General features: G+C 47.2%; 1 long non-coding RNA gene across 1 annotated transcript; it reads right to left on the reverse strand.

Annotated features, from left to right (window-relative positions):
* Positions 1–260: 260 nt before the first annotated feature.
* LOC123390834 lies at positions 261–11,571 on the reverse strand. Its single transcript, XR_006605442.1, has 3 exons — positions 10,291–11,571; positions 9,310–9,356; positions 261–322 (listed from the first exon to the last, which is right to left on the reverse strand). It is a non-coding gene; the product is annotated as an uncharacterized LOC123390834 (long non-coding RNA).
* Positions 11,572–11,827: the final 256 nt, after the last annotated feature.

Consider the following 11,827-nt stretch of genomic DNA (forward strand, 5'->3'; position numbering starts at 1 on the left):
GAAGGCTGGGCTCAGACTGGGTGGTCCGAGTGCTGGCTCTGCTCCTCGCTGGCCTTGTGGCCTGGGGTAACTATGAACCCTCCTCGGACCTCAGTTTCTCCATCTACAAAATGGGAAATAATCCCAGAAGCTGTGACCATCACAAAAATAATCAGCATCATATCTGAGAATGGAGAGGCAGCATAGGACAGCTGCAAAGACGACGGACCCCGGGGTTTGGGTCCCGTTCTTCTATGCACTGGCTGACCCATGAACAAGTTACCTGATCTCTCCGTTTCACTTGGAACATGGGGATCACAACTGTTGCTCCCTCGATGACATGCTGTGGGAACCAAAGGTGATGACACATGTCAGGAGCCTTGAACAGAGGCTGCAAACTAGGAAGTGCCCACACTGGCTGTCATTTCCACCCACTTCCTATGCCCTTCAGGAAACTGATTGTGCAAGGAGCCTGGGTCCCCAGGGAGGGAGGTCCCAAGGTGAGATGGAAGACAAACCCATTACACACTCCCTTGCAAGGAGAGTACATTGTAATTTTCTCATTTCCCAGGAGGCTTTGCAACAACTAGTGAACCAACTCCCAAAAAAGAGGCTGCTGGGACCTGCATGGGGCAAGTCTTCCCAGAGCTGCAAGGGAAGACCCTCAGGCAGGCACACTCTGTATCATCTACTCCTAACTCTCACGCCCCATAAACATGCAGAGCGAACTGGTTTCATAGCATCTGGCCTCCTGCCTCTAATCCATTCTCCATACGACTGCCAGAATATGCTGGCTAACATACAGCATTCAGCAGTGCCTGTCCTACTGCTGCTCCACAACCTGCCATGGCTCCCCAGGACTGCAGGAGAGAGTCCAAGCCCCTTATGGGGTCTTGAGATTTTCAACCAATTTACTGCCAGTCTCGTTCTCTGCTGCTCTCTTTCCATACAACCTGCCTTCCCAACCGTCCTCCCTGCCACACACTATGGCCACTCTGCAATTCTTACTGCCCCAAAGGGCATGTCCATACCTTTGTGGTTTTTCTCAGTTGGTTTGCTCAGTCCGGGTTGCCCTCTCACCTCTGGCAAATGCCTCCTGATTTCTCAGGACCCAGTTTAAATGCCACCTCTTCTGGGAAGCCCACCCCCTGACTTGGTAAGTTAACACCTTACTTGCACTTCATATAAGTCTTTGCAAAGCCAGTGGTGCAGTGATAAATGCTTAACAACATCTCTCTGGGGAGGCAGGTAGGAAGAGAGTCATGATTTGGGGTGCTTACCAATCTCCATGGTGTAAACACTCTCACCTAAACTGAATTTCAAGCTACAGTGATTTAATATTCAGCCCGTGAATTTCCTACATATTTAACAATTGGTCCTCGCGAATAAGTACAAGGCGGCTCCGGCACAACATGAGACACTTTTTTCCGTGCTCCTTAGTGGATTCCTCATTCCCTTCAGATCAAATCCTGACCCCTCAGCAGAGATAACAGGCATGCAAACCGGCAAGTACAGAGACCCCGAGGCAAGAGTGGGCTTGCAGTGTCTAAGGTCTGTGCAGCTAGAGCAGAACTGTGAGGACTTGGACATTCTGAGCACACAGGAAGCTACTGGAGGGTCTGAGCAGAGCAGAACACAATCTGATGTGTTTTCAAAGGATCACTGTTGCCAACACCAATCAGGAGCCAGATTGCTATCCCAGTCCCAAAGCTGACTAGAGGGGTGACCTCCGACCTCGGGCAGGTACTCTTCTCCTGGGGCGGTTTTTAGAATCCAGGGGAGCTGAAATCTGTAAAGTATTCAGATTTGTGCCTGACACGTAATGGGTACTATTTAAGTATTTGTTTAAAAAATGTCAAATAAGACAATCTGCAAACAAGGTAATTCCGCCAAATTCTACCTGTGGAGAACACAGGACTGGAGTCAAGGATGGAAACAGAGAGACTAGGTAGGAGGTTAAGATGCAGGCAGGCGACGCTGGAGGCTTGGACCAGGGGCAGTGGAGGGGTGGTGCTGGTTGAAGGTCAGGGCAACCCGCCAGCAGCATTTTCTGGCTATATAAGAAGGGAATCCAAGATGATGCCCAGTTTCTTGGCTTTAGCAAAGGGAAAGCTGAATTGTTCATGGAGATGGGGGGATTATCATGGGAAGAGTAGGCATTGGGTAGAGAGTAGATGGGCTGGGGGCATGAACAAGGTGGTCTTGTCATGACCGTGTTTTCCATGACACTTCAGCATGACCCACCACAACCTTTCCGAGAGGTATTAACGATTACCACATAGAGATAAGAAAACTGAGGCTCAGAGAGGGAAAGTAACCTCACCAAGGCCACACAGGGAGTAAGAAGGAGAAGGCTTAGGACCTGAGGCTGGCAGTGGCTGCAAAGCCCACGTGGTAAGCAATTTCTCTTTAACGCCTGTGGGAACCATACCTGCCAGATTCAAGGACGTGGCCACGTGACATTACAAACAAACGGGTGTTAATCCATGCGGGACTCAGGAATGTGGTCTGACTTGAGAGGAGAGAGGTCAGTAAAGGCCAAGGCACGCCTTTGAGTCATGCTTTAACGAGAAACAGTAGCAACATGAATGGCTGCTTGCTGTCCTCATTTCACTGACGAGGAGGCTGAGACGTGCAGAGACAGAATGAGCTCCCCCACCAACACAGCTCCGGCACTCTGCCTGACCGAGCACCTGCATTCATGACCTCCAGACCTACCCCCTGACCTGAAGGGTCAATGGACTAATACAAGCACATGGAGGATTGGCACATCTCCCTCAGCGATGCTGGAATCAGTGGTTTGGGCCTCTCCTTAAGTTTCTGCTCTCCAAGAATCTGTAGAAGCTGGGGCCTAGGACAGGAAGGGTTAGCTCATCAGAGGGCATGGGTGAGGGTTGTTCCCTGCCCCAGCATGCCCACTCACCTGCTGGCTCATGGCCACATCACGGGTACAGAAAGTGAGTGAGACCATGAGTAGCCCAGCCATCTGGTGAAGATGACACAAGACAAGACGGCTGAAGGCACTGGCAGGATGGACCTCGACACATGGAAAATGTGTGGCCAGATGCTTTGTGGTCATACACACAGAGGATCCCAGAACCCAGGATAGCAGGGGTGTCTGCAGTCTGGGGCAGCTCTTTGGTCTCAGGACCAAGGGAACCCAGCTGAAGTGTCAGTCTGTAGGACTCCAGTCCCCTCTTTAAGTCCTATGCTCTGTGGGAGTGGTTAAGAGCCCAAGGATCATAGTCGACAGACCAGGTTACAAGTCCAGCCCTGTAATCCCAGGGGGTGGGACTTAAACTCTTGGAGCCTTAATTTCTCCCATCCGTCAAATGGAATTGATGGTGGGATTCATGTCATAGCATCATAGAATTCAATGCCTCACTCCATACAAAGTGTGGAGAATGACGCCAGGCATGGACTTTGCATCCCAATCAGTGATAACTGCCATTTCCACCATTATGGGTGGAAATACTCTGACCATTTTTATTCTCCAAATTCCACCACACATTCAGCCTCTTAATTTCCTGGCACAAAGCTGCAACCATTTTCTCTTCATGCTTCAGAATAACTGAGGGGCTTCTCAGACCGACAAAGCAGGTGAAAGTGAGGTCTGGACCTTGTGTTTATAGGGAACAGATGAGCCGTTGCCAGAGTGGTTTGGATTTGGTCATTCATGCAACTATCCAATGACTCTGTATTGAGGGACCATTGTATGCAGACCCTGCTCTGTCTCCTGGGACCCCCCGTGGACAAGATAGAGACTACTGCCTTCAAGGACTTCACGTTCTAGAGCAGCATCCCCCAACAGAAGTATCACGTGCATGCCTACACAACCTTAGTTTTCTGGTAGCCACTTCTTTTAGAGGTGCAATAAACTTTCGTGATATATTTTATTTAGCCTAATCCCATATATACAAAACATAGTCCCTTCAACATGCAGCCAATATTAAAAATTATCTATGATATATTTTGTATTCCTTTTGTATTTGGTCTTGAAAACCCAGTGTGTATTTGACACACACAGCACACATGAGCTCAGACTAACCATATTTCAGAGCAGGTCTCCAGTGTGTGTCATGGTGGGGGAAGGAATGCCAGCTAGATTGGATCAGAAAGACAGTGAGGGCTGTGGGGTTGGGGGAACCAAAGCAAGTTCATGTCTGTACCCTGTTTTTTAGCACAGAGGAGACACTGTGTCAGCCTTGGCTGAATGCATGCAGGGTGACTGCAAAGACCACGGTTTTGGGGGGGTGGCGGCGGGGTCTGGGGTTTCTATCCACTGACTGCGACATTCAGTGAGTTGCTGAAGTTCTCTGCGCCTCATGTCCTTATTTGGAAAATGGAAACCTAAGATTTGCTTCTTAGTGAGTTTTGTGAGGATTAAGTGAGTGAGTAGAGGAAGAGCACTCAGAACGCGAGAGGTCTTGCTCATGGTATCTGCATGTCTCTGTTCCGCTCACCCCTCCACCTAGGGCTGCTACAGCAAAGCACCACAGACCAGGAGGCTTAGAGCAACAGAAATTTGTTCTCTCACATTATTCTTCTTGAGGCCTTAAGTCCAAGAAGTCTTCTGGACCGTGCTCTCTCTGGAGGCTGGAGGGGAGAATGCGACCTGCGCCTTTTCCTGGGCTCCTGGTGCTGTCCGAGGTGCTGGAGCTCCTTGGCTCCTGGATGCATCCTAACCTGTCTTGGCACAAGGCCTCTCCTTTCATGTCTGGGCTGCACAGGGCATTCTTCTCTCAGCATGCACCTGTCTCTGTGCCTCTGCTCTTCCTCTAAGGACAAGGGTCACATCGGATGAAGGGCCACCTTACTCCAGCATGACCTGATCTTCATCTACATCTTGATGACATCTGCAAAGACCTTATTTCCAAAAAGGGTCCCATTCACAGATAACAGTGAGCTGGGACTTCAGCACAAATTATGGGGGAAAGCAGGCAACCCCACACGGGGTTATTGAGAGGATTAGACCATCCAGTGTGTCTAAATGCCCTGCTAGCTCCCAGATGCTCCCCCTTGAGGCCACCTCAGATCTCTTCTGCCAGCACCAGGGACACAATGCTTGCCCCTTGGACTGATACCCGTGAGTTCTTGCCCCTCAACACTCCCAGCTCTGACTCGGATAAATTGCCAGCCACAGGGCACATGACTTGAACTAGAAATGCATGGGCATTAACTCTGCTTGCGGTGAGGGTGGGCCGCTGGGAATCCAAAATAGAAGAGAAGCAGAAAGTTCATTTCCTCTCCATCCCTTGACACCCCACAGGACACTGCGGGGACTAAGTTCCGTAAGCCTCCCCAAGGCTATCTGGGGAGATGCAGCCATCAGCCAGGCTTGCTGCTACAGAGCTGTAGCCAGGGCAATAACACCCTCCGTCATATTCCTCTCCACCTGGCCCTGCTCACTACCCTTCCCTTCATGCCTGCTTCCCTGGGATTGCACTCCTCCTTATGATCAGGTTTGCTTTTCTACAGAACCTGGACTAAAATATTCAATAAATGGCAGTTCCATTGTCTTTCTGGACTCAACCCAACTGATGTAATCTCTAGAAACCTCTGATATACTCTCATTCTTAGCCAGTTTTCTTCATGCTCTGATAGCACCATCTATACTTAGGTCTATAATAAGTATTACGGCTACTTGCATCCTTGCCTATCTCCCCCACCAGAGTGTGACACTTTCCACGGACCACTCTCTGTCATTGTATCCTCAGCACCGAGCACTCAATTATTTGAAAACTGGGGTTTTGTGATTCAAGTCGTTAGCATCTGCTGATACCATGGGATGGGAGGAGTCTATAAAATCTCTCCCACTTGCTTCCACCTTACCCCCGAGAAAATGCCTCTTCTATCTGCTCATTGATGCTGGAAATGCCTTTCCAAGAGTCAAGTGTCACAATGGGATAATATGTAAGATGTAAATATCTCTCTTAGACAAAATGCTAAGTTCTTAAATTATCACTAAAATGTAAATGACTGATGGGGTGGTTCTTTTCTGATAGAGGTGGGAAGTCATGGGGGGACAAAGGAGCATTTTATTCCATACCAAGTGGATATCATACATAGAGAAAAGAGCTCTGGCAATCTAAAAGGGTGAAGGGTATACCCTTCCCTCAAGTGAGCTCTGCCATTGATCTGTTATGGGGTCCAAAACTCCTACTCCCCCATGGATCAAGTCTATGATCAATTAAGGAAATCATAGATCAAGTCTATGATTCAGTAAGGAAAATTTCCCAGAAGTCAGAAGGTCTGGTCCTTTCACTGGCATTTCTGCTTGCTGGCTGTGTGATCTTGGGCAAAGACCTTTCCCCTTCAGTTTCCTTAAATTTAAAATTAAAATGATGGTGGTGACAGTGGTGATTGTGGTGGTGGTGGTACAGTCTCTGGCTTCTTCATAGGGTGATTGGAAAAATCAACACATATGAACCTGCTTTCCAATATGTGAAGGAATTAACAAGTGTGAAGAATTTACTATTTTTAAACTTGCAATAAAGATCTTGACAGAAGGACCACCCTTCACAGAAACCTACAGTTTTAGGAAAGAGTCAACAGGCAAGCCCTCTAGTGTGACTCTCAGCTACCCACACTTGTGGGTGTCATTCTGCCTTCAGGGCCTAGGGTGCCAGGAGTCCTGCTTCTCAGCCTTTCTGCCTCTCAGGGGAGCTATCATCATCCCAGACATGCCCTCACCCACACTCTTTTCCTGCCCTCTGAGCCAAAAAGAAGAGGATGTGGCCTCGAGGCCTTTCTCCTGGATTCACTGGGTTCCTCATAAATGTCTACAGTTCTGTCTGAGTTAGAAGCTACACAGAACTTGACTCTTGGCTCAGGTTTAACTCAAGGGGATGTTTGCTAGTTATCTATTTTTTTTTCTTCTGGCGGAAAGTTTAAATAAAGAAATGAGGAATGAAAGGACCACAGTGTGAAATCAGAAAAGTAAAAGCCAATGCAGTGTCTCCCCCTGGAGCTGTTTCTATTTCTGTTTCTGTTCCTGTTGTTTCCCTAGGAAACACCCCAACATTTAAACTTTTACTTTCTAACTCTGGATTTGTCCTCACATAGTCTCATTTCTGCAAAGTTCATTAATTGAAGTAGTTACAAAGGTCCATCCAGGTTTGAGGGGAGAGAACGCTGAACCATCTCCTTCAACAGAGATGTGTCACGTCACAAAAATGTGCCATCAGGGGCACCTGGGTGGCTCACTTGGTTAAGCCTCTGACTGGACTTCAGCTCAAGTGATGATCTCAGGGTCATGAGATCAAGTCCCACAACAGGCTCCATGCTGAGTGTGGGGCCTGCTTAAGATTCTCTCTCTCCCTTTCCCTCTCTCCCTCCCCTCCACTTGTAAAAAAAAAAAAAAAAGTGTTCCATTAGACAGGAGCATGTAGGATGAAATATATGTTGGTGTGGCCATCTTTGGAAAATACTATCTGCCACACTAGCTTTTTAATGAAGGGGAAAAAGTTCTCATTAAAAACTATTAAGCCAGGCTGAAAAAAAAATTACATGTGAAGAAGTGAATGATTATAAGCATGAATATTATAAGAAAACAGCATGCTTACCAAAGCATCCCCTCAGAATATATTTTGATGGTAATAATAATGATGATGTTAAGTGCTTCTCAACCTACAGAATGTCTCTGCATCATGATCTCCTTGAATCCAGCAAGGGTGGGAAGCAGGAGCCTCCACTTGCCAGTTAAGGAGACTGAGGCTTTCAGCAGCAGGTACCTTGCTCCTCATCACACCCTGATTCATGATTCCTGACAGTCGTGGAGCTCGAACCCACGCCTTCTGACTCAGATTACGGTATCCTTTCCACATCCAACCAGCAGCCAGGTTGAGTGATAGAGAGCACACATTTCAGAGAGCTCAGTAGTTTATAAGAAACTTCTAGTCCAGTAATCTTTGAGTTCCAAACATGGCTTTGCTGCGGTTTGAGTCTGAGTAAATCACTGTCTGAGTCTCTGTCTGACCACCTGCAAATGCAGAGGATTACACTAGTGGGGGTTAAACTTTATCCTTTAAAAAAAAAATGTTTTAAGCAACTACACCCCAAGTGAATCTTCTGAGGGTTTCTGCTCTATGAAACATCTATTCAAAACACAGCTGTTCTAACCACCGGAGCTAAACAGCAGCCATCCTGGGAGAGGATGGTGCACGCCTGGGGATACACTTAACAGAAATGCGTTCATTTGTCCATCATGAGGCTTTTACAAAAATGTTCATAACAGCTATGTTCCTACCACCAAAACCCTGAAACAACCCAAATGTCCATCAACAGTACCCAAAAAATCAGTAAGTTGTGATATTGTCAGGCAACAGCATCAAAGAGAAGAAGACCATTGTTACATCCCACAACATCGATGAATGTCTCAGATATGATTTTGAGTGAAAGAAGATATACTTTGAGTGAAAGAAGATATACCACAAAAGAGGATATACTTTATAATTCTACCTATATGAAGTTCAAAAACAGGTCAGATTGGAAGGTGTTGTCTTTGGTGAGGAAACAGCAGAGAACTTGGCCCCAGGTGCAGGGCATGCACTTGATGTTGATCTGGGTAGTGGTTACTTGGATGTATACATCTATAAATACTTGTCAGAGTTTCTCATTGAGATTCATGTGCTCTGCTGTGTATAAGTTGAGCTTAAAAAAAAAAAAAAGAGGAAAAGCAAAGTGGAATTTCCCTGGCTGAAACAAACAAGAGGGTCTTAAAGACCCATCTGCTGAGCCTCTACCCACTACCTGCTACATCCACCCATCCCTTGGAGAACCTTAAGGGTCCATGGGACACAATTTAAAAGATCATAAGACTAAACCATTTCCAAGGACACAGAAGCTCTGACAGCATGACTCACCTTTAGGATTCAGTCTCAGACATCATCCCACAGGTGACAGCTGTTTCAAACACCCAACTTCTCCTTCCATGATCATTTTTGTCTTGCCCTCTTCCCAAAGCCCACATGCTGCCCCCAGGACCAAAGCCTCCTACTCACCCTCCCTAAGCAACCCAAAAAAGCCCAGACAAGCTTACCTCCTAGTGGTTAGCACAAGCTCCTAAGGTCAGTCACCTAGGTTCAAATCGTGACTCCTCACTTGTGGCTGGATGTATTTCTTCTTTGTACAGTGAGGTTAATTGTACAGACTCCATTGATTGTTAGGAAAATTAATTTAGTACATGGAGAACACAGTGTTACTACATCCTAGGAACTCAGTAAATGTTAGCTATTGTTCTGATCGTCACTGTCTACTCTCCTTCATTGTTTTCTTATGGCTAAATAATTATACTTAAAAAAAATAACAGTAATCTAGTAAAACACTTACCACATGCTTCATTGGACTTCTCACAGCGTACCCTCCTGGCTTTTTTTCTTTTAGAGGTGGGGAGGGTCAGAGAAAGAGAGAGAGAAAGAATCTTGAGCAGACTCCATGCCCAGCACAAAGCCCAGCACAGGACTCAATCCCATGACCCCAAGGTCACGACCTGAGCCAAAATCAAGAGTCCAGTACTTAACTGACTGAGCCACCCAGGCATCCCAGCCCACTCTCCTCCTGAGTGGACTGAAAGAAGCTTAGTTTCCAAAGTCCCACAACTAATTAATGATGGAGTCAAGATTCAGACAGGAGCCCTTCTGACCCCAAAGTCCATAGGCTGAGCTCTTGGCTACCTTGCTTAATAAACCATGTAACAGTGTTGATAGAGCAAATAACTGATTCTAAAAGACTGAAGGTATACCAAGGCCACTGGAGTGATAGACTCTAATTAAACTGTGGAAGTTCATACAGCTGGTAAACCACATAGGTTAAGATTGGCACCCAGGCCTGTTTAATTTCTCTAACCCTCAATCAGTTCATCTATAAATTGAGACACTATTGTGGAATGTATTCAATGAGCTTCATAACTGTAGCCAAAAAGAAAGCAAAGTTATCCCCTGGGGAGTTCCAGTAGCATGAGATACTGACAGGGAGTGATTTGAGGAAGGGACCATAAGTCCCATCCATGCTTTCACCTGGTTCTTCCTCCAGTTCAGAAAGAACCTCTTATCCAGGGATAACCCCACTGAAGATTAGGGACTTTTCAAAAGACCAAACAATGCTTAAGTTCAAAATGTTAACATTGTCTGTGGTTCCTCTGTTCTCAATTTTAAAACAGTTGCTGAAAATTAATCTCCTCCATCGGTCTCCCTTCCTCTTCTCCCCAGGACAGAGCCTAGGATAGAATTCAAGGCAGTTTTCATTTTCAAGTGGCCCATCTTTCTAATGCCCTTTCCCCCTCGAACCCTCAGTATTACTTTTTTTTCTTACCTCATTCTGCCTTAAGACATAGCTATGCCTTAAGTGAGGGGAGTGAGGGTGACATCCTAGACTCCATGATTTTAGGACTCCCAGGTGGCCGCAAGGAGCAGGTGGCTGGAACCGTGACTCAGACTCAGAAGGGAAGGATTTGGCAGTAAATGTGGGTTTAAAAGGCCATATAGTCAGACACACCCGCTCTGAACATAATAACTCTTTCCCATCCCCAGAGGTAAGTAGAGTCATCCACACCCTCTTGCTCACTCCCACACAAATTATTGAGGCTGCAAGGTTTTCTGGGGACATCCCCCTCTCTCCCGTGGTGGTCACTTTTGATGGCCAGTGTACTGAGGTGGTACCCATCAGGTCTGGAAAAGGTCATCTAGTGGCATGAGAAGATGTAAGCTGCTGGGGAAAGGCATACCGGCTGGGAAAATCGAGTCTCTAAAAGACTGACACTCACTAACTAAAATGGAATCCCGTTTATTAAGGAACAGGGTTTCAAACCCGAAAGTGTCTCTGTGCACCCTCAAACTCCCCTTTGCAGTGCTTAACATACTCTTAGTCCAACACCATGTACGCCCAGCTATTAAGGGTTATTCAGTCACAGTTTGGTGCCAGTAGGACTCAATCCCATGGATTTGAAAACTTTAAACTTATTTTTAAGCAATGGCTTTTTTCTTCCCACCACCCCCCATGGCCAACCCCGGACCCATACGCAAACATTGGACCTGCACCTCTATAGAGCTTGGCGGGACAGGAGCAGGGTCTGTTCTCACCACCCCGTCTCCTCCACCCAGGTCCTCTGGTGTTGGAGCAGGACAGAAGGATGGAAGGGCAGAGATGCCTCCTAACTTAGCTGCCCAAGGGAAGGGACTGATCCTCTTAATTACATTGGTCACTGTTTCCCTGGATGACATGGACTGGTCCGTGGCACTCTCTGAGCAGCTGTCTCTCGTGGGCACATGTGCTGGCTTCCTTGTGAAGTGTTGTGGGGCCATCTCCTGCATAAGCACCTATGTAACACCAGCTTGAGCTCCAGCTGCCTCCCTTTCTTCTCTCCCCAACCAGAAGCAGTCCACCCTGTGCTCTGCTTCTACTAGAATCCTCTCATCCACTCAGAACCCACTTGGGGATCATGGCAGAGCACCTCAAGTCCCGCTTCCCAGAGTGTTCCCTTGACCCAGGGAGAACATACACATCCTCTCACCCCTGAGAGGCTGCAGGTCCTGATCTCCTGCCTCCTTCTCCAGGTCCCATTGGCTTCAGGTACTCTGCCTGTCCATGGCTCAGGAAACTGCAAAAGGAAAAATAATGTTAATCTGTTGATATTTTTTTAAAACCCCTCCCGAATCTTCACACCTTGATTTAAGTCTGTCAAGCACACACTCCTCGGGAGAAAGGCCTGGTAAAAACCCCAAAGCAGAGGTCAAGTCCCATGCCACGCTCTGTGCAGAGCACAGGGTAGCACGTGCCCCCTTCATGGGAGAAGTGAGCCCACAGCTCCTCCAAGGCAGGAACCCGGAGCCAGGACCAACCACAAGAATGT

The sequence above is a fragment of the Mustela putorius genome, unplaced genomic scaffold (genome assembly GCF_011764305.1).
Source record: "Mustela putorius furo isolate JIRA1106 unplaced genomic scaffold, ASM1176430v1.1 tig00000145_pilon_pilon_pilon, whole genome shotgun sequence".
Lineage (NCBI taxonomy): Eukaryota > Metazoa > Chordata > Mammalia > Carnivora > Mustelidae > Mustela > Mustela putorius.